This window comes from Myotis nattereri (genome assembly GCF_964212035.1).
Source record: "Myotis nattereri genome assembly, chromosome: 2".
Classification (NCBI taxonomy): Eukaryota; Metazoa; Chordata; class Mammalia; order Chiroptera; family Vespertilionidae; genus Myotis; species Myotis nattereri.
The window spans coordinates 25,729,295-25,752,402 of NC_138076.1; the positions used below are offsets into that span (position 1 = coordinate 25,729,295).

Genomic DNA, 23,108 nt, shown 5'->3' on the forward strand with positions numbered 1-23,108 from the left:
GCCTTAGAAGCCTGGTAGGCCATGCTGGTGACACAACTGTCTCAAGGACAAACAGGGGGTGTGGGTGTAAATAAGACCCCAGAACCCTAAACCCAGTTTCTGGCTCCTTCCAAGGCCCAGCTGGAAAGGAAGGACTTGGTCTCAGTCCCACTGGCAGACTTTATCGCACACCTGGACTTTTGGAGGGTGATTACCAGTCAGTTCACATACTGTGCAAAGGCACCAGGCAGAAGGGCCTGAAAATTTTGTATTTTTTAAAAATATATTTTGATTGATTTCAGAGAGGAAGGGAGGAGAGAGAGATAGAAACATCAATGATGAGAGAGAATCATTGATCAGGTGCCTCCTGCACACCCCACACTTGGAATTGAGCCTGCAACCTGGGCATATGCCCTGACTGGGAATCAAATTGTGATCTCCTGGGTCATAGGTCGACGCTCAGCCACTGAGCCATGTCGGCCGGGTGAAGATTTTGTATTTTAGCACTGCATAGAGTTTTGTGTGTTTTGTTGTTGTTGGTGGTGTGGGTTTTTTTTGGGGGGGCGGGAGGGGGGTCCTTTTTCATATTGTCAAAACTTTGCACATCAAAGCTCAGTCTCCTTGTTTCTAATGGCAAAAATATGTGTGTATAGAGGAGAAAATTCTAGGGCACTGGTTCTTTAAACATGCTATTGATGTGACAGAGCGCCTAGAAACCAGGGTGCTTGAATATGAGAACAGGGGCAAAATACAACTTTCAACTTGTGTTTTTCATTGCAAAAAGGTTCTGATTTTCCCACACGGCCAGATGCCCGTATATGTGTGTTGCCTGTTGCTTCATAGCATCAGCTCAAGGAGGCATTCCTCATTCTCCCTGCCACCCAAAGCTGACTATCAGGCCAGGCAGGGTCACTGAAGGGCCTCCCAGGTGCCTACCTGGTGGCCTCTTCCCACCCACAGAGCTCCTTCCTGCCCTCTCCTAGAAAAACTAGGGGGGAAGGAGGAGCCTTTCCACCCTGTTCCTCTTAGTCTGTTCCATTATCACATCATCACTGATTTTATGGCACTCTCCACAGATATACTCAGAATCCGCTCCATCAGGAGTTGTACGGAGAGGTCTCCTGCCTGTGGCTGGGTGGTGGTGGCTTTGGTGCGATGCAAATGAAAGCATCCTGGCCCAGGTCAGCAAATAGAAGTGTGGCCTCGGCTCTGCTTACAGGCTAGGTGACTCGCACTTCATCCCTCTGGCCTTAGAGTTCTCATCTGTAAATTAGAGATGTAATGCCTGCCCTGCTGCCTCATGTAATAAAATACGTGAATTATCAATAGCTAGTGTCAGTGAGGCACATAGGCTTTTAGTAAACTGTGAAATGTTTAAAGTGATATTCCATCATGAAGCACGCGAATGTACTTGCTTGGACTAGCTTCTTTCCATGCAGCCTCTGTGGAGGTGCAAATATCATGCCCGCCTTATTGATCCCGACCTGCCCTGACTCAAGAACTGTCCTGACCTGCTGTCTGGGGTTTGGGAATGTCTAGGACGATTCATAAAAATTCAAAGTTGATTTGGCACCCAGAGCACCTTCATTACAGCACTTGCCTCGACCTTTTAAAACTGCTTGCTTTGGGGCATCTACTACATGACTGTGAGCTCCTGGAGAGCCAGCATCTTGTCCTCTTTGTCTCGTTTATCCCTGCATCCCAGCATCTAGCATGGTGCCAGGCATACAGTGGGTGCTCAATAGGGCCCTCCACCCCCTCACCCCCAAAATGCATAAACATGCAGTAGAGGGAGGAGATGTGTGAAATATCCGGGCTAAGAGAGACACCACTTGAACATTGATTTTGCACTAGTTTCCTGAGAAGCAAGGCAATAAGTAAGCATGAAGCACTCACACAGTTCTCTTTGTCTGCAGAGAAGGAAAACCCCGCCTAGATCTGACTCCTAGGAGAGCTGATGATTGGAGCCTTTTACAAAGACGGCGTCTGAGACTTTTGTATTGGCTCTCCTCCCATCCCAGAGCCACCTGTGGGCAGATGCCACATCCAACTCCCTGTCTCCCCAGGGCTGGCACCAGTAGACTGCTCAGTGAAGAATGGGTTGCGGAATGTAGTGGCCAACTCCGAAAGGAGAACTTAACTTCCTATAAATCATACATGACACTGACCCCAGACTCTGATGCAATCCTATGTAAAAAACATGGGCTGGGGGCTAGAAGCTGGGGGTTCTGGGAGCCTCTGACAGAACCTGGGATTGAAGTGGGGGCCGGAGAAGCTACAAGGCTGTAATACCTGGTGCCATGTCCTGGTTTCAGAGCTTGAGGCTTCGCTGGGATGCCACAGAGCAGGAGACCTCGCCCTGGTGATCCGGGAGTGAAGGTGAAGTTGCACATGCTTCAGTGACAGGAGGCCCGTAAATCTGCTGAGATTGCTGCGCGGGAAGGGGGGTGGGGGCCGGTGGCAGCAGACACATTCCCCCAGGAGCCATGTGCTTATTTACCTAACCCTTCATGGCAGGAGAGCCAGACGGCTCCGCCGCCTTCCTCAAGGGTTGGAGCTGAGAACAACTCGGATATAAATGAGGTGTTGGGGGGAGGAGTGCGAGAGGGCCCATCATCACACTCCTGAGCCCTTCAGGAGAGCCTTTCCTTCCCCCTCTGGGTCTGGTGACCTCACCCTGGGCTGTGAAAGCGCTCACCCCCTGGTCTCCATCTGGGCCCAGTCTCCCTCCGCCCGCCCGCATAACACAGTCCCCATCCGAGAGGCCCTGCTCAGCGGGGCTGAGGCACAGGGCCCCGTGGAAGGGGAAGCCACCTTCCCGCAGACTTTTGCAGTTTGCATGCCATGTGCATTACCACACCCGGGCCTCGCCGCCTCAGAGCTGGCAGCAGCGTTTGTTATTCCCATTTCACAGGAGAAGACACGGAGGCTCGGAGTGGTGGGACACAGCCCAGCCATAACAGTGCTCTGGGGCGGGACACACTCAGCCAAGAACACCGAGCTTTGGATTCCAGTCCTGTGGACTCTGCACTAGGCCTAGCTGTCTTTGTTAAATGCTAGGCCCCGGGAGAGAAACCCAGAGAGGCTTTGGCTGTCATTAACTTCTATGGTGAATTCATTTATCGCTCTTCCCACAGGTCAGCTAGAAGGAGAAGACAGTTCTGAAGTAGGAAGATGATGGAGAGAGAGGTCTGAAGGTCCTGGCGGTGCATGAGGGGTCTTCCTGTGGGGTCCTGGGAGGGAACAAGAGTAGCAGGAAGTCGGGAGTGCCTGAGGGGTGCCGGGCCTGGGTTGCAGAGGTGACCACAGTACTCTGTGCTGGCAACTGCCAAAAAACCATGTGTCGCTGAGCTGCCATCATATGGATGCCCAGAAGAAACCTTCTAGGGAGAAAACATTGAGAGCCACGCAAAGAGGGAGGGCTCGCTTCACACCCAGGAGAGAGGGAGCAAGAGGACTGTACAAGAATTGGTCCAGGGTGTAAGGCAGGAGGGCTAGTCACGATCCTCTCTAGGATCTGGACATGTTGAGACTTCCATGGTCTTTTGAGGAGTGATATTAAAAATATTTAAGACCTGTACAGCACGACCAATCAGATTATATGACAGAGGAAAAGCACCTGTGCTGATCTACAGGGGTGTGAGCGCTGGATCCCGGCCTTAGGGCAGTGCCAACAGAGTTGTGAGTGGATATGCAGTTCCCAGGAGGCACCAGGCTGCCTCCCGCCTCTGTGCTGAGCTCATGCTGCCGCCGCAGGCCCGGCTGTCCTCCCAGCCCTTTTCCAAGACTCAGCTCTCCACCTCCTCCAGGCTGGCCACTCCCCTGTGTCTCCTAGCTGGAAGTGGCCAGCACAGTCAGTCTTCTGTCTGGCCCACGCACCACAGCTATCTGAGCACCTCTCCTCACTATTTGCTTCTTTGTACATCTAGAGATCTTCTAGAAGCTTCTTGAGGACCAAAACTATTTTGGTCCTTGTATCTCTAGTACTTAGCCCAGTGCCTGCCACATAGTAAGTACACATACATGGGGTCAGTGAATAAGATTGTCCTATGACCCAGCTCTGAGCAGTGAGAAGTAAGTACAGGTTGGTAAGTGGGGCACAGACATCCTTAAAGGTCCCTCCCCTCTTCTTCCTGTCTGGAATTCAGACGTGATACCAAGAGGCACTTTCTTGCAACTATGAGACCACAGCATGAGGGTAAATGCCCGTGAACGAGGGTGGAGGAACAGAGAAATAGAAAGAACCTTGGGTCTTGAGGAATGAGCTGAGCGGCCTACCCTGGAATTCTTGTTAGGTGAGAACTACCATCTCTCTCCCCCGTTTGCTTAAATCCAAAGTGATTTGAGTTTTCTCTTTCAAACAGCTAGAAACAAACCCAACTGATGCGGGTCTATAGAGTAGGGACTCGCGGCAGAAAAGAAACTCAAAGGTTAAAAGTTCTGATTGTGACCGTCTCCTGGCGCTGTGTAAAGCGCGATCCCCAGGCAGCAGCATCAGTGTCTCCCGGGAACTTGTCGGAATGCACAATCCCAGGTCCCACCCCAGATCAATTTGCATGTTAACCAGATTCCAAGGCAAATCCTTTGCATATTGCGGACCAAGAAGCAACATTCTAAGAAGCTCTTCCACGGGCCTAGAAGTGTGTCTGTCTGCCTCCGGTTTCGAGTCCTATGGCTGTGAAACACCCTATTTCTAAGTGCAGTGGATTTGTCACACACATGCACCTGCATTGCTCCGTATCACCCGACTGAGCATCCCACTGGAAGGGTCTTATGAACCCCCACTTTTCAGAAGAGGAAACTGAGTCAGAGGTTCCTCGGGTATCCCATGTTCAGGGCATTCAGACAATCCTTTAGCAATGAAATCAAGGTCTCAGGCAGAAAGGGTGGACAGGCAACTCTTAAGGAAGCAATGCTGGGGAGTGTTACAAGGAATAGGCAGTGTCACACAGCCAAAGGTAGGCAGCAAAGAAGCCCCGCCCCTTGGCCCCTTGGCCCCTTGGCCCCTTGGCCCCTTGGCCCCTTGGCTCCTTGGAGGCTGACTGCGCAGCCAGGAGCCCACAGACCCCGCTTTCTTCCACACGGGCTGTAACCTAAGCAACTGTATGTAGATCTGGAGGCTTCTGTAATCTTCCAGCAGTTTCACACCCTATCATATTTAATATCTGCCATCGTACAAACATTGCCTTTTCTCAAATCCTTCTAACACTTAGAGTGTTACAAGCCTCCCCCACCCCAATGAAAGCATAATTTGTCTATCAAACCCTTTTGTTCTTTCTTTATTTTTAACTGGAGTCTAGACCACCAAATTGCTTAGTACACAGTATAAAGCTCCATAAATAACAGCTTCCCGAGTACAGCCACTCGGCCTGAGAACGCTTTCCAAGTTCTGCATTAACTCCTCGTGTGAAGGGGTTTGCAGCCATCTCGGTCCATAAATATGTAACCGGCTGCTTCCTAAATGGCCATATAATCCTTACCGCCATCACTTACGTCTTCTTTTATTACCATTATCCTTGGCGCCTTGACAGAAGAAGAAAATATTCTTTCTGGAGGATAAAATGCTCTACATCCTGCATGATTTCAACTCATCCAAGTTCCCCGATTTTTTGTTTTATTTCCATCCCCACTCCAAGGACAAGGCCTCCTCACAATTAGGGGGGGGATTTCAGATTGGAATTTCATTCTATCCTCTCTTTTTTTAAAAAAAAAAAAAATTTGTTTTATTGCTTAAAGTATTACAAAGAGTATTATTACATGTCTCCTTTGATCCTCTCTTTTCTCCTGACATAACCTTTGTCTGGGCTGGGTCATGTGGGAAAGAGAGGATACCTAAGATGGATTCCAAAAATCCTGAAATCCCAGTGGTGGAGAAGAAAGATGCACACCAAAGGTGACCGAGGGGCAGCGTGCACAGAGGGGATGGTTGGGGAGAGTGGATGTGGGAAGGGCTTGGGCTGAGATGTCACAGTTAGTCAGGACACGGTGATTCATCTTCAAGCATTCATCTGCCGCCCCCCCCCTTCCCCCCGGCTGTCCAGCAACTCTTCGAAACCACCAGACATGCTAGGCACACCGCCCCAGAACAAGCCCACAAACCCCACCTCGCTCCCATCATGGCATCAGGCACACAGACATCCCCATCTTCCTCAGGTCAAACAATTCTGTCAGATTGAGGGACAGCTCTCTCCGTTTCCCTATCGCTTTGCCCACCCCTGGCTCGCCCAAACTATCCTAGGCAGTAAGCTCTCAGCCTTCTGATATCTCTCCCAAAGGTTGTGTAGCTGTCAAAGAAAATAAGTATACTTTAACCAATAAAAGGGGGTAGTGGGGAGAAAAAAACAACAGGGACTAATAATGTCCAAAAGGGAGAGAAACCTCTGCAGTATGAGCTCACCGAGGCCTGGGGCCGGGAAGTCACATTTCCAAACCTCTGTCTAGCTAGGGAAGACAGCTAAGCCCCCGGGCCACACACTGCCTCCTCCCCTTCCTGCCCTGGCTGAGCTTCCCTTAGGTGCTCCAAGATAAGGGGAAGTTTTGGATGGAGGTCTAGCTTGTCAAACACAAGAATCAGAGGTAGTGACCCAAGACTCACACAAACCCCTTCTTTGTGCTTGAAAGGGCATGTCTGATAAATGTGTGCGACCAGGCACTCTGTCTCCAAACCCCTCTCCCCTTATCTTTCACACATCATATTTCTCTTGGTGCAGGCACCGCTGACCCTGCAGCCAGAGGTCTGCAGGCTGCTCAAACCACATCCCGTGACCCTTCTTGTCCCCTGGGGGAGGCATGTTCCTGGTGGGAAACAGCTCACAGAGGGGAAGGGGCGGCAGACACACATGGCATGATTGGTGAATGCGCCCTGCAGAGTGGAGATGTGGAGGTGTGAGGGGCAGGGCATGAGCAAAGTCCACAGACTATCCCCGTAGATTCCTGCCCCTCCCAGTAGCCAAGGCTGCCTCTCCATGTCCATTCCTGGCTCCCTCACTGGACCCTCAGCCACTCTCAACGCCATCTTCCCACCCAAGGGTTCCAGATGGGGTGCCTTCTCCACGGCTCATTTGCAAGGGCTCTTCCTGGGAGGTGAGACACCCATTGGCCCCTGGGCTGGCTGGACAGCTCCTTTCTGGGGCCCAGCGTGGGCAGGGCTTGAGAGTGGAGTATGGGGGAGGGAGGCCTGTGGAATGCAGCCCTCTCCCCAACACTCAGAAGCCAGCCTGAGGGGCATAATAGAATACATTAGTCCCAAGGCCCATTCAGCTCTGCCTCTTTAAGAACAATGGTGGCAACTGAGCTGATTTTTGCCAAATGACTGCTTTTAGTCCACTCGGAGCAGAGTGGAGCCCCTGAGACAAAGTCCATATTCAGAGCTTCAGGAGGGGCTGGCTAATGGGCACAGAGGTACCAACACCACACTACTTCCTGGAACTCACACTCAAAGAATGGCAGCGCCAAGAGGCTGACACCAACCACCTACCCATCCCTAGACAGAGCCCGCACAGATCCTGAGGCAGGTGAAGACGTTACTGCTCTGAAAACAGGCAAGACAGGTGTCGTCACTAATTTGAGAAATCTGGTGCCAGTAATTGACTGCAGAACAATTTTTATTGTTTGGAATTTTATGTGGGAAAAACCAGGTTGATGCTGGAAGGGAATGATGCTGTAATTACAACCTGTGTGAGACACCGCTGTTGTGCATGGAGCACTAGACTTAGAGTCTAGTTTTCCAAGCTGAGCTAACTGAGTGGCATTCGCAATCTCTTTACCTCTCTGAGCCTCAGTCCTTAACTGTGAGGAAGTTGGACCAGATAGACGCTAGACCAGCGTTTCTCAACCTGTGGGTCGTGACCCCTTTGGGGGTCGAACGGCCCTTTCACAGGGGTCGCCTATGACCACCGGAAAACACATATATAATTACATATTGTTTTTGTGATTAATCACTATGCTTTCATTATGTTCAATTTGTAACAATGAAAATACATCCTGCATATCAGATATTTACATGACGATTCATAACAGTAGCAACATTACAGTTACGAAGTAGCAACGAAAATAATGTTATGGTTGGGGGTCACCACAACATGAGGAACTGTATTAAAGGGTCGCGGCATTAGGAAGGTTGAGAACCACTGCTCTAGACTCTTTCAAACTTTGAAATTTTATATAAATAGGAAACTCTGGTCACCCTTTACTTTACCACCTCATTCTGTATCAAGAACTCCAAAAACACCAGGACTTGGAAAATTGAAAAGCCCCGTGCAAATGTTACTGATAATTATAACCTTTGACAAAGATCAGTGTGAACAGAGCAAAGCCTACACGTAAAATTGAGCTGTTCTGATGGGATTTTTTTATTCCCATGATGCAGTGGAAAGAAGAGAGAGCTAGCACATTGGTACAGCTATGACGAGCAAGTACCTGCAGTATCACTTCCGACCCACTGCCTTCCCCCAACACATTCTCTGTTCTGCCACGGACACACTGCGATCACTCTGAATAAAAGACCCAGGACTTGGTCATAAACTTTCAGCACTTCTCTTTGCATTTTTCTTCATATTTATTGCATTATTAATATGGCTGATACAAGAATTTGCCTACAGAAAGCGCTCTTGAGAAAGTCATTCCAAGCACCTGAACATTGGATATTGGAAGTGAAGAATTTTAGGATAGACTATTGCCCGGCCAGTTGGGGCTCAGACAGCACCTAGTTCAGCGGTTCTCAACCTGTGGGTCGCGACCCCTTTGGCGGTCGAACGACCCTTTCACAGGGGTCGCCTAAGACCATTCTGCATATCAGATATTTACATTACGATTCATAACAGTAGCAACATTACAGTTACGAAGTAGCAACGAAAATAATTTCATGGTTGGGTCACAACATGAGGAACTGTATTTAAAGGGCCAGAAGGTTGAGAACCACTGACCTAGTTGGTGAGATCTTTCCTAGTTAAAACTGTACCCAGACCTCTCCACCGCTTGCTATCCCTGTCTACTTTATTTTCCTACCTACTTCTTATGATCTCCTAACACACTACATATTTGTTCATTTATTTTACTTTCTGTCACCCTATCACCACCACAACCAAAACGTACTAAGCTTCCCAAAGGCAGAGATTTGTACCAGTTTTATTCACAACTATACCTCAAAGTATAGTGCCCGGGTACCTGTCAAACACTCAATAAATAAAGGCTTGCTGAATGAATAAGTGAATGAACAAATGAGTGGCATATGGAGGAAACAGAATACAAACATATACAATGTGATTCGACTTTCAGAGAAAGAAGAGGAGGAGAAAGGAGAGAGAGAAGGAAAGAAAGAAGGAAAAAGGTTAAAAAATTATCTGCAAATAAGTACACTGAGATGTTACGTATCTCTGGTTGTTAGTATCGTCTTCATTTTCTAAATTTTTTACAATGGCCATATAGCACTTTTTATAAAAAAAAAAGATAAAAGTATAACTATTAATTTTTAAAGAAAGAAGATGGGCAAATGGAACAGCATAAATGTTTTTCTCAGGCAGAAGGAACAGGGTGAGTCTCTAATATTCGCCTCAATTACCTAGGTTCTTAAAAATCCTGCTTCATTTGAAATGTCAGATAATTATTGCAAAAGATTTAGTGTGGGAGGGGGGGGGTGAGCGATGGCTCACATTTTCTGGATAATTGCCCCCATTGTCCAGGTCACGCTGCCTATGGAGTCATGTTCTACATCTTCCTTCCAGACCACACAGAAGTGAAATATGGAGAGAGAGCTCTTAGGCCAGCAATCAGTCAACAAATACTTAATGAGCTCCTACTACGCGCAAGGTTTTGTACGGATGGGTGTCCTCGCTCTCCCTCTCACACACGCCCTCCTCAGCCGCTCCCTGTTACCTCTCACCACCCCACTGTGCTTTGTTTGGGCCTCCTGCCCTCTCCAGGGAATTACAGGCCCAGTCTAAGCATCTATTCATTACATTACATCATGCATCCCCCGAAGAGAAGAGATTCTGAGCTGTTTCCACCAAGGAGCAGAGAAGGGTTTGAAACAGACGCAGAGAAGTTGGACAGCCTGCTCCAGGTCCTACTGTAGGTCATTGGTGCACACCAGGCCCCTAACAACCTGAAAGCACACTGACCTCTGACCCCTCCACCCTCCTGGCCACATTGGGCACAGAACAAATGCCTCCTGAGGTAATCCATCCATAAGGTGGCCATGCCAAGAGGGGAAATTTGGAAGGTCATGTACCTGTCGTACCAGGAGAGTTCTTGGCAGCCGCTCTTTCAGGGCTGCAGGAATTCATCCTGTAATGACTTGCCACACAAAACACACCTTTCCTCTATGGACTGGACCCTGTCCCAGGACTGGAGAGATGGTGGAAATGCTTGCTTGAGTGCCACAGAGAGCACCTGAGTTCCTGCACAGGCCTGGGGATGTTGGCTCTGAGGAAATGCTGGACAAGCTGTGTCATCCCTGAGAGAGCTTAGTGGTTCAGACATCCGGCAGTGTGTCTGGGCATGTGCAGGATCCAGCAGAGCTTGCAAGGATTTCCCGCCAAACTGATGAGGATCCTGGCAGAGTGCAGTGATCACTGGCAGGAATCCTGGCTCTAATTGGGATCCAGGCTTGGCCCCCGGAGGGCATCAGCTTGTGAGTGCTGGGCCTTGTCCTCCACCACTGTATCAGCATCTGGCCTCTTAGTCATTCGTTCAGCTACTCTGCGCTGGGCCCTGTGCTGGACCAGGGGGATCAAGGTGAACATCAGACAGTCAAGATACCCCGCCTCCTGGAGAAGACCTCATCGCCTGTCCAGCTGAAATAAGGTCCAGACTCTGATTCAACTAAGATTTACTACGGAACGCCTTCCTGTGTCAGACACTTTGATGATTGTTTATCCATGATTAGCACAATATAATCTTATCAGCGACTCTAGAAGGTAAGTTTGTTCTGAAGAAACTGAGGGTAACTCATTAAGGGATTTGCTCACAGCTAACAAATAGAAGAACCCAGACCCAGGGCTCAGACAAATTTTAACATAACATGAAAGTGGGGTGGAGGTGGGGGTGGAGGAGAGGAGCTTTCATTGAAAAGTTAACAAATCATTTTGAGCCCCCATTTAACTAAGCTAGAATTAAACTAAGCTGTAGAGATCTTCATGTTCGCATTGAGCCACACTGCACCCAGCACTCAATCTCTTGCTAGGATGGGTGCCACTTCCCCCACCACTTGCCATAAAAGTTGCCCCAAGGCTCCCGCCCCCCCACCCCCGCCCACTGTGGGGCCCAGCAGAGGACCATGCACCCTGGGCATTTCTCAAACAGCTGTGGTTTGCAGAGCAGGGTGAGACCTTCCTCAAGGGGCAGAGATGGACGGTTTGGAACCACTTTCCAATCTGTGTGGCTTTTTCTTTTCTGTGTGTCTCTCTTTCTTTCCTCCTTTTGAAAAAGCAAGCAAGGTCTCTATTGTATCCTATTGTGTGTGGCTGCCTGGCGGCTGGGTTTTTTCCGCCTTGTCTCATTAAGATGGATGGGGCTGCTGCCTTATTAATAATTGGGAAGGTTGCTCTTTGTTCCCCTTTCCTCTCCTAACGATGCCTGTTCCACTGGCTCCATAAAGAGGCTTGCAGCCCCCAGGGCATGCTGGAACACCTCCCCTGCACACAGGGCACCGGCTGCCAAGGCAGGTCCATTGGCCAAGCCAGGGAGTCCCAAATGCTCCCATTTCCAGAGCTCTAGAATCCTAGGAGGAAGGGCCTGGAGTGTTATACAGCCACAGGGAGACTGGCCCACCTGCCCGGAGTCACCCACCAGGTGGAGTTAGGAACCCAAATCCTAATCCTGGGCCTGCCCCAGCCCTCTCTGCACTGCTCCATCCTTTTCTCTCCTCACAGTGCTGCCATTCGCTTTTTCTAACCCACCATCAAATATGCATTAGTTACTATGCTACGGGGAAGGAGGATTCATTCATTCATCAGTTTATTCTACACATTTTTTGAGGGTCTACAATGTGCCAGGCACTGTTCCAGGCTCGGAGCCACCATAGGGAACAGGCAGGCATGTTCCCTTCTTGCCTTACTTTCTAATGGAGAGAGATAAGAAAAAACAAACAGGTGTTAGTAAAGTAGGAAGTGCTACAGACAAAAATCAAACAGAACGCTTCTATCTGAGGGCTTAGATCAGGGAAGGACTGTGAAGAAGTGGCATTTCCCTTGAGACCTGAATTGTGTAGGACAGGGGCAACTCCCAAGAGGGCAAGGCACTCAGGGGCCAGGACGACCATCAGAGAAACAATTAAGGAACACTTAGCTGGAGGTTTCAGGAAGAAGGCAGCGCCCAAGTAGGGTGACATCTGGGTTAGCTGGAGAAGAGGCTGCCTGGTACTCCAGGTTGGGGAAAGCTAGAGCAGGGGCAAGAAGCAGAAAGGATGTGGCCTGCTCTTGAGCCAGTGAGGGGAGCAGCTAGGGTGTGTGAAGCCACTGCCTCTTTTTTTTTCTTTATTGATTAAGCTATTACATATGTGTCCTTATCCTCCCATTGCCTCCCACACTCCCCACTCGTGCCCTCACCCCCCTAGTGTCTGTGTCCATTGTTTATGCTTACTAGTATATGCATGCATACAAGTCCTTTGGTTGATCTCTCCTTCTTCCCCCCACCCTCCCCTGCCTTCCCTCTGAGGTTTGACCATCTGATCGATGCTTCTCTGTCTCTGGATCTATTTTTGTCCATCAGTTTATGTTGTTCATTATATTCCACAAATGAATGGGATCATGTGATATTTATCTTTCTTTGACTGATTTTGTTTAGCATAATGCTCTCCAGTTCCATCCATGACGTTGCAAATGGTAAGAGTTCCTTCCTTTTTAGAGCAGCATAGTATTCCATCATGTAGATGTACCACAGTTTTCTAATCCATTCATCTGCTGATGGGCACTTAGGCTGTTTCCAGATCTTAGCTATGGTGAATTGTGCTGCTATGAACATAGGGGTGCATATATCCTTTCTGATTGGTGTTTCTAGTTTCTTGGAATATATTCCTAGAAGTGGGATTACTGGGTCAAATGGAAGTTCCATTTTTAGTTTTTTTGAGGAAGTTCCATACTGTTCACAGTGGCTGCACCAGTCTGCATTCCTACCAGGAGTGCACAAGGGTTCCTTTTTCTCCACATCCTCTCCAGCACTTGTCGTTTGTTGATTTGTTGATGATAGCCATTCTGACAGGTGTGAGATGGTACTTCATTGGTGTTTTGATTTGCATCTCTTGAATGATTAGTGACTTTGAGCATGTTTTCATATGTCTCTTTCTTCTGTATGTCCTCTTTCGAAAAGTATCTGTTTAGGTCCGTTGCCCATTTTTTGATTAGGTTGTTTATCTTCCTTTTGTTAAGTTGTATGAGTTCCCTATAAATGTTGGAGATTAAACACTGAGCAGAGATAACATTGATAAATATGTTCTCCCGTGCAGTGGGCTTTCTTATTTTGTTGATGGTTTCTTTTGCTGTGCAGAAGCTTTTTATTTTGATGTAGACCCATTTCTTTATTTTCTCTTTAGTTTCCATTGCCCTAACTCAGAAAACTACAGGACACTGAAAAAAGAGATAGAGGAAGACATAAACAGATGGAAGAACATACTGTGTTCATGGATTGGTAAAATCAACATCATTAAAATGTCCAAACTACCCAAAGCAATCTATAGATTCAATGCACTCCCTATTAAAATACCAATGGCATATTTCACAGACTTAGAACGAACTCTCCAAAAATTCATCTGAAATTTTTAAAAAAAGATCCTGAATAGCTGCAGCAATCCTGAGAAAGAAGAACAAAGCAGGTGGGATCTCAATACCTGATATCAAGCTGTATTACAAAGCCACTGTTCTCAAAACTGCCTGGTACTGGCACAAGAACAGACATATAGACCAATGGAATAGAACAGAGAACCCAGAAATCTACCCAAACCACTATGTTCAATTAATATTTGACAAAGGAGCCAAGAGCATACAATGGAGTCAAGACAGTCTCTTCAATAAATGGTGTTGGGAAAATTGGACGGATACATGCAAAAAAAAATGACAGAAGACCACCAAATTATAGCATACACAAAAATAAACTCAAATGGATAAAGGACTTAAATGTAAGATGGGAAACCATAAAAATCTTAGAGGAATCCACAGGCAGCAAAATCTCAGACATATGTCATAGCAATATCTTCACCGATAAAACTCCTAGGGCAATGGAAGCCACTGCCTCTTTGCCCTAGTCTCTCTACCTAATGTGTCTGGGTTCTTGACCACTGACCCCTCTCCTCACTCCAATACTGCCTTTCTCATTCCAGGTGAATGGGGCCTCGTCCTGGAGGAAGGACCCATGTGGGCCTACCTGGTCTCTGGGTCCGAGCTCTTCTTGGCTAGCCCCACACTGTGGCTGCAGAGGCCGGGTTAAAGGGAAGGAATAACCTAGGTAAGACCATCAAGATCAAGGAGGGGCCTGACCAGTTTGGCTCAGTGGATAGAGCGTCGGCCTGCGGACTGGAGGGTCCTGGGTTCGATTCCGGTCAGGGGCATGTACTTTGGTTGCAGGCACATCCCCAGTAGGGGTGTGCAGGAGGCAGCTGATCGATGTTTCTCTCTCATCGATGTTTCTAACTCTCTATCCCTCTCCCTTCCTCTCTGTAAAAAGTCAATAAAATATATTTAAAAAAAAAAAAAAAAAAAGATCAAGGAGGACTCCATAGAGAGCGGTGGAGGCCCCACCAGCTTGCCAGAAGTTTCCTAAAGCCATTGGCTGTATAAATTATGTTCTGCTCGAAAGTTTAGACTTCACTAGACCCGCCCTCTCTGCTGCAGGAGCCCCCCCCCCCCCTCGCACCCTCCTAGTGAGAACATGGGTGTTTGTTCTCAGAAAATACTTCAAGGTTCCTCCACGGGCTCAGAGTCCCCCCACACCCCACCACTGCCTCACCTACAGAGAAAGCAAGAAGGAAAAGGAGAGATGAGATTTGCTTTTTTATAGTACTACTTGATTTTCTTCAAGTAACCCTTCTTCCAAGTCCTCCCTGACATTTTTATGCCCTGGGCTTGTGAGCTAAAGCTTATTCAAACAGCCAAAGAACACAAGGATCTCTGCTCACAGGGACAACCTGGTTTGAAAGGTCCCAGTCCCCAGTCCCCCTCCCCCACCAGTGCCAGGCCAAGAAGATTAATGCTCTTTCTCCAACCTGGGAATGGGAGGCTGGGCTGTCACTGGCCCTCCAAGGAAAGAAAGCCCCCATGTTTGCATGGGACCAAGAGAGCTTGGCTGCATGCACACATGCTCACCTGCACACACATATACACACATGTGCATACACATCCTCCCAGGATCCACCGGGGAAGGCTTTTATTCTCAACCTGGTTTTAGGGCTGCTTCACAATGTAGCATGGCATCCGAGAGAAGGAACGAGGTCGATCCTCTCTTATATGTGAGGGCTGGCAGGCCCCATCTGGGAGGCGACCTGGGCTCAGTGTGAGTTAACCCCACAGATTTACCAGGCCTCCACAACTGCTGCTTTGGGCCCTGCTCTCCGAATCCACTCAGGAGAAAAGAAGAGCAACCCAGTGAGCACTGTCTCAGTGCCTCCCATGGGCCAAGCACTATGCTGGTGTGGGGCTTCGGGGGCGAACAATGCACAGCCCCTCCCCTGGATAGCCACCCTGCCAGGACCCCCTCAGGTCTGCCCTGATTCCCATCTGCTTGGCTCTACTGCCTCAGAGTCTGATTGGCTTTTCTCCTACTGATCTCACTACCAAGGAAGCAGTTGAGAATGGCCTTTCCACTTCCTAACTGCATAGTTACGATATAAACACTGCACTCGGCCCCTCTCCAACCCCCGTGTGTCCCCCTAGGCCCCCTCTTTTGATTTTTAACACTATTTACATATGTTTCTGAGCATGTTTCCTCGGCCTAAAGTAGTGATAATCCTAGTAGCTATCTTATAAGGGTGTATTAATGCCTTTAAATGGCATAATGCATTTAAAAGCATACCAATGTCTGCCAAGTAATACTCGGCCCTCATCACCTGCAAAATGGTAGCAATGCTTTTTCTTCTTTGCTGGGTGGCAGGACCCTTTCAGTGCCTACAGCACAGTGACTAGGATGTATTCATCTTTATTCCCCCAGCCCCAGCTCCAGCTTAGACCTTTGCACACAATAGATGCTTGCTGTTAAAAAATGCTCTGTATCCATCTAGTGCTGGGCGCTGATCTCTCAGAAGCTAGTAGCCTCAGGATTTGCTAACCTAAGGAGTCTATTTGAACTGAGGTGTTAGGGACTCAACAGTTCTCAATGTGTTACTCTTTCTGGAGACGGGATTTACATGCTGGGAGTTTATATTCCTTAAACCGAAAGAATGCTTAATGGTGCCCACTTAAGGCACCGAAGGGGGAGGGATAATTATTGTGGACAAAATTCCTTTCAAAGCTCATTTTAGTACCATAAGAAGCTGACCTTTCATTAAAAAGGACAGTCCTGCCCTAGCCAGTCTGGCTCAGTGGATAGAGCATCAGCCTCCCCACTAGCATCAGACTGAAGGGTCCTGGGTTTGGTTATGGTCAAGGGCACATGCCCGAGTTGCGGGATTGATCCCCAGTAGGGGGCTTGCAGGAGGCAGTCAATCAATGATTCTCTCTCATCATTGATGTTTCTATCTCTCTTCCCCTCTCCCTTCCTCTCTAAAATCAATAAAAATATATTTTTTTAAAAAAGGACTGTCCTGACTGGGACATTTATACCCACCAAGTGGTCCCTCTCATTGTCACTGACAAAGTTTAACTGCCTCAAACTCTGCTTCCCAGAGACTTTGAGAAGTTCTCCTGGCCAATGTTTTTCTCCTATAAAGGCTTACCCATCCCTTAGTCCTATGGCCACACCGGGCAGTACTTTCTCGCTGGTTTTCCACCTTAATGTGTGTAGCATGAATTGGCCACTGCCAAGAGATATGGGACAGGAAGAGCAGGATGCCAGCTGGCAGGGGAAGGGCTGGCTGGCCTAGCCTGGCCACAAGGGCTCCAGCAAGGACCCCTCGAGGCTCAAGGAGTGAGAGTGGGTGTGGACTCACCCACGGGGCATCTGAGAAGAGCCATGAAGACGCCCTCGTGATGCCGTTGTCTCTGCCAGCTTTGTCATCCCAAAGCACAGCTCTGGACATGCCACACGCCTACCCAGAAGCCTGGGGTGGATCCTGACTCCTCCTGCAGCAAAGCTTAACTCCAGGGCCATCCCTCCAGCCTTCCCTCCCACTCACTCCCACTCTCTCCCACTCCGTGGCCAAACCAAACAGCCCACCTTGCCCTGAACAGCCACAGGCTTCCACCTTCCACCTTCCACCTTTTACCCTGCTGTTTCTGTATCTCGAAAGGCTCACCCTGTTTCCTTCATTATTTCAAAGCCCCTCACCTGTCCCTCCCTTCCTGACCCACATTGGCAAGATCTTGTCTCTGAATGCTCGTGGCAATTGATACTCTGCTACATGCCCTGCTTTATGTGTGTATTGGTCTCATCCATGTTCCTAGATGGAAGGTTCCTAAAGGGCAGGGACCTAGTCTTGTATATTTCCCCCCCAACTCGTGTACAATTTCATACATGAATGGATGGATGGATGGATGGATGGAGGAGGAAGAGAGGGAGGGAGGAGAGGGTAGGAAGGTGGGAAGAAGGAAGGAAGAAATGTAAATGAGTGAATAAACAAAAGGCTCTTTGCCCTGGGGATCTACCAGCATCCTAGTTAGCGCTGAAGAGCCTGGCTCAGTGGAGATGGGATGGGAAAAGTGGAGGCCTCCTCTGAATGGCTTCCTCCTGCCCCCCGCCCCCCCAGCCCGGGGCCTCCCTTGAGCTGCATTCATCACACAGGCCTGGGCTCATTGAGGAAGAAATTTGCAAAGACAGAGCAGGGGTGGCCCTGCCCCGTGAAATCCTCTTCTTCAAGGGCCACTGCCCCCACAGGAAATCACTGAGGGGCAGACCAACCTGCTGGGCCCCTTTATCCCACGGCCCCGACACCCCGGAAGCTAACTGTGACCACACACAGCAGGAGACACACACGATCCCCTCAGCCAGCGAGTCACTGGTTGTCACTCTCGGTGACAAATTCTCCATGACGCACAGACACACAAAAGCCAATGCCGAGCGACAAGAAAAGCCACATTCGACAATGACGCTGCCGTTAACCAGAATGCCATGTGCTGCAGTTCCCATCTCATTGAGGTTCCTGGTTGTTTATTTTATTTTGGGGTTTGGGGGTTTTGTTTTGTTTTTAGATCTTTGTACCCTTTCTGGGGGAAAAAGTGAAACATACAAGAAAACAAACTGACATCAGAATTGTGGTCAAGGAGAGTCTCTGGGGAAAGGAGGGAGATGCCTTAGCATCTGCGGTTTCAGTGGCCATGTCAGTACAGGCAGCAGCCTGGCTGCACCTGTGTCTGTTATTGATGAACCCAGTTCACAAGTTTACCTCAAAGGGTCCCAGTAAACCTGTCTTATGAGGCTTCTTTTCCTGTGCCTCGTAACTGCAAGATCCATAAACAGTGCTGTGACTAAAGCCACCCAGAGGCCATGACTCAGCCACGGTGCCCAGGAAAGGGCTCTTTCTGCTGTGGCGGACAGAGCGCGAGCTTTGGCGTCCAACACAGGCCTGTCCCATCACCCACTCTCCCTGTGGCCTCTGCAAGCCAGGCTCCTCATCTGTAAAGGGGACATTCATTATAATATACCCGGTTGGTGGCCCTGAGGATAAATGGGATAATGTATATCAAAGTGTCTAGTTCCCTCTCCGCACACAGTAGGAGCTAAACAAATGCTGAGTTTCCTTTCCTTCCTTCTCATTCCAAATCTCTCTTGCCACCCCTGGCAATCACTCCTGGGAGCTCTCTTGCAGCCCTGCAGGCCACAGTGCTCTGGCTCCTATAGCAATCTGGTTGGAGCCTTCAGACCCTGCGACCAGCCTGCGTGACCCTCTGGAGCTGAGGAGTGCGGGGCAGGCACCTGCTCTCCCCCAGCAACTCGGGCCCCCCGCAGCCCTTAGCACTCTGCCCACAGCAGTCAGCCTGCAGAGTCCTTCCCCAGCCTGTCCTCTCTGACCTTCCTGCCACCCAGGCACAGTGCCAGCTCTATCACATACCTCACTTAATCCTTATAACAACCCAGTGATATAGGGACTATTACTGTCTCCCACAGATAAAGAAAGTGGGGCCCAGAAAAGCAACGTTCTCAAAGTTACACATCTAATAAGGGGTGGAACCAGCATTTGAGCCCCACAGGATCTGGCTTCAGACCCAAGACCCGCAGGCCTGCACCTCGGGGCCCTTTGCATCGTCACACCCATGGCTGCAGCCAAGAGGAGCCCCCATAGCACCGCTGTGGGAGACCACAGGGGGCAAACATTTTCCATATACTCTTTCTAATTCTCACAGTGAGCCTGCAAGGTGAGTATCATTTTTCCATTTTGCAGATGAGAAAACCGGAGGTCCAGAGACATCAAGTCAAGCTGTTAAGGCACAGAGCTTAGAAGAGGCCGAGTCAGATTCACTTGGCCCCAGAGCATGTGGCTTTTCCACTGCAGCGGATCAGACTGTGTGCCCCCAGAGGTCTGAGTCAGACACACAGAGGAAGCTGAACTGCCACCTCCACGCCGGTTGGTTTGAGAGGTTATGAGACCCCATCCGTCTGAGCGCTGCTCCGAGGCCCTCGGGTACAAACTCAATTCCAGCCCCTGCTTGCTGCTACAGAGCCTTCCTGAAAGCCCTGCCAAGTGTCTGCAGTAATGAGTTCTGTTATCTGGGACGGGAACACTCGCGGTAACCGACAGATTAGTGGGGCTGCCGTTATCTGGGCTTAACTGTTGTTGGTAGAGAACAGACCCCAAAAGGATTAAGACAGGATGGGGACACTTTAATTTGGGGAGAGGGACATTGGGTGTTCAATGTCAGGGTGAGTGGGGTGAGGGAAGCCTGACGGATGGAGGGGGGAGAGTCAGAGAGAGAGGTGCCAAATATAAATTCTGCATTTTCTTGGCCCAAGGCAGGCGTGCAAACACCTAGCTTCGAAGTGCTGCGTTCCCTCACTTCCACTCACAGAGCTTGTCGTGCCCTGATCCCAGCTGTGGCTACTATTATAATGGTATTACTACAGTCATTATCAATATCATTTATTTACTTATCAGCATCACTTATTCATCCTCTTTGCCTTCTTTGAAGAACCCAGCACGTATCCTACCCCTAAAATTCTCCCTTCACTGATGCAGGGACCACTGAGTCACAGAGAAATCCAGGAGCAGGCTCCAGCCCGACCGTCTGGGACTGTCCCCTCAGTGTAACAAAGCACAGACTCCTCAGCTGGACACTCATGCCCTGGAAACTGAGACCCTGCCTCGCCTAGTAGGGACTCTTAAATGGGCAAGCAGAGGTATTGTCCCCTGGGGGCCTGCAGCAGGATAACCACCCCTGGCCCTTTAAAGACACAGGATCCTCCTGGGTGGGGATGGCTGTGGCGCTCTGAACTGGCCAGAATGGACTCAAGTCTGCAAAGCTGCCCAGTTGAAGCAACAGGTCTCCTGTGCCCTGTGAGGGAGCCTCGGTAGGTGCCCCCCTCAAATGCTCACTTCTGCCTCTGGTGTATCCACTCCCATCAGACCTCGGAATCTAGTGGTAACTACTCACACTGTGCAGTCTTGTCCTATCTCTGACTGGGAATCCAATCAATATTTATTGTTGATTTCATGCCCAGAGGTTGTAAGAGAGCAAGTGGCTTTCAGGAAAGTGTGAACATGATTTTAAAAATCTGGGGCTGTAGATATGGGCATGTCATGGGGCATGTCATAAATTTTTGGATGGAAAGATATGGAATCCTCCTTTATCACAGCCCCTTCAAGGACAATGAGAAGGAGTGTTGTATCAGGTAGTTACTACCCCAAAACAAACAACTCCAAAACATAATGGGGTCACTCACATGTCTGGTCATTAGCAGGCTGTTGGCCATGATGACAGGGGCAACTGGGCCATGTGTCTCTCATCACCAGAAGCTAGCCCAGGCTTCTTCAAATGCTGGCAGTCCCAGGGTTCCAAAAATAGCAAGAGAGGACAAATCGCACTGCAGGAGTGCTGGTCGGCCTCTGCTCATTTCACAGCAGCCAAAGCAAGTCATGTGACAAAGCCCAGTCTCTGAGTGGCAGGGCAGTCAGAATTAGAGCATAAGAGGGTGTGAATCCAAGAAGGGGGTGAGAGTGTGACCGTTTTTGCAATCTACCACAAGGGTTAAATAAACCACCAGGCAGACTGTCTCTTACTAATACATTTCTCTTACACAATCATCTAAAATACCTCTTTTTTTTTGCCTCATTATAATAGACTAGAGGCCTGGTGCACAAAAATTCATGCACTGGTGAGGGGGTGGCAGTCTCTTAGCCTGGCCTGCGCCCTCTTACAGTCCAGGAGCCCTTGAGGGATGTCCAACTGACAGCTTAGGCCGCCCTCTGCGGGAGGCGACTGGCAGGCTGACCCCACACCCCCAATCACCCCTCTACTGCCACCAGTCACCCACCACTGCCCCCCCCCCAATTGCTGTCCCCTCCCTCTGCCCACTGGGACCCTCCTTGGCTGGCCTGGCGCTGCCTACCCACTACCTGGCCCCACCCCCCACTCACTGGTCGTTCCACCATTTGGTCAATTTGCATATTAAGCTTTTATTATATAGGATGGTCAATAAATATTTTAACAGATGTGTAAGCAAATAAATACACAATGAAATAAAGAAAACGAGTGGTGAGTAAATACGAAGTAAGTTTAGAGAGTGAGTGAATATAGGTCTAAAACTCAAAGTGCCTAAAGAATATTGAGATCCTCAGGTCTGGGGGAAGATTATGGGATTTTGAGAAGTGTAAGAAAGACGCAACTCCTTAAGGTACAAAATCCCTAAAGAACATGATGTTTGGAGAGAAAAGTCTTATGGGTGCAAGACAGGAAACTGAACTATAATCCTAATGTAATTAATTAGTTTATTCACTTTTTTATTTCAACATATATTTATTAAGCTGCTACTCTATGCCAGGACTAGGCCCTATACTCATTATGTTGCCAGTTGGGGGTTGTTCTAAATTCGTGGTTCCCAGACCTGCTTTGAGGCACATTCCCTGCTCCTTCTCTGTCACAGCATCACCGTCTGCACCGGAGTCCACCAGCTCCCTCCCTAAACCTGGAAGGCTTCTCAGACTGGAAGCTGCTGGGAGACTAGGCCCAGATCTGGGTTTCTGGATTGACAGGTTGGGAGCTCCTGGGCCATATGACCTCCAAGTGATTTTGCACCTGGCATGCTCTAAGATAAGAATGAAAACCATGATAAGCACTTGAGTGATATCATCTATCACAACCAAATGATCCTATGCCGTGCAGAAAGCAGATGTCCACTGCAAGTCAATACAGGAAAGCTACTAAGAAAAACAGAAAAGCAAGACAGGATCTTCAGAGCATCCCCAAGAGAGAGCTCCTTGGCCAATCTATTCAGCCATCATCCTATCACAAAGCCCAGCTTCCCCAGTAAAGACAAACAACTCAATCACAAGTCAAGAGCAGAGCTCCATCCTCCAAGGAACAAATGGCAGAGGTACAAGCCCCCATTGGAGCCTTTTGGCCTCAGATACAGAATGAAAACAGAGACAAACATGCAGAAAGTTTGACTCCACTCCCTGCCAAGCTGTGTCTTGTACCTGTCACCTCCCAAGATCTCACAGGAGCCCTTTCTGCCTACTGACTTGATCAGGATGAGGACAGGAATTCTCTCAACTCCCCTGTCCCCTCTAAATCTTTCTGGATACCCACTCATCATTTCTCATCTCTTCTTCCTGCAGGCTTTTATATCCCTTCTTTTCTTACACCCTAACTCTGTGTGTCAACCCCATTCTTTCTCTTCAGCCTTTCTCCCCACTAGCTCCTTCCCTTCACCTGCAAACATTCCAACACCTTTCCTGGTCCCCATTTGTCAGCATCATAAGGTACTATTGATGATCCTTAGTGATACTCTCTCCCAAGCAGACTATCTTCCTAACCTCCCTACTCCTCCCCAATTCCCAGCTTGCAGGCTCAAACAGTGAGGTTTGTCTTTAATAGCTCAAATAGGAAATGACCTAA

The 23,108-nt window shown here is 48.9% G+C and overlaps 1 long non-coding RNA gene across 1 annotated transcript in view; it reads right to left on the bottom strand.

The window, feature by feature from the left end:
• Positions 1-13,483: 13,483 nt before the first annotated feature.
• Positions 13,484-23,108, bottom strand: part of LOC308514590 — a 107,432-nt gene continuing 97,807 nt past the window's right edge. The window contains exon 4 of the long non-coding RNA XR_013995598.1: positions 13,484-13,541. This is a non-coding gene — a long non-coding RNA (uncharacterized lncRNA). The remainder of the gene's footprint in view (positions 13,542-23,108) is intronic.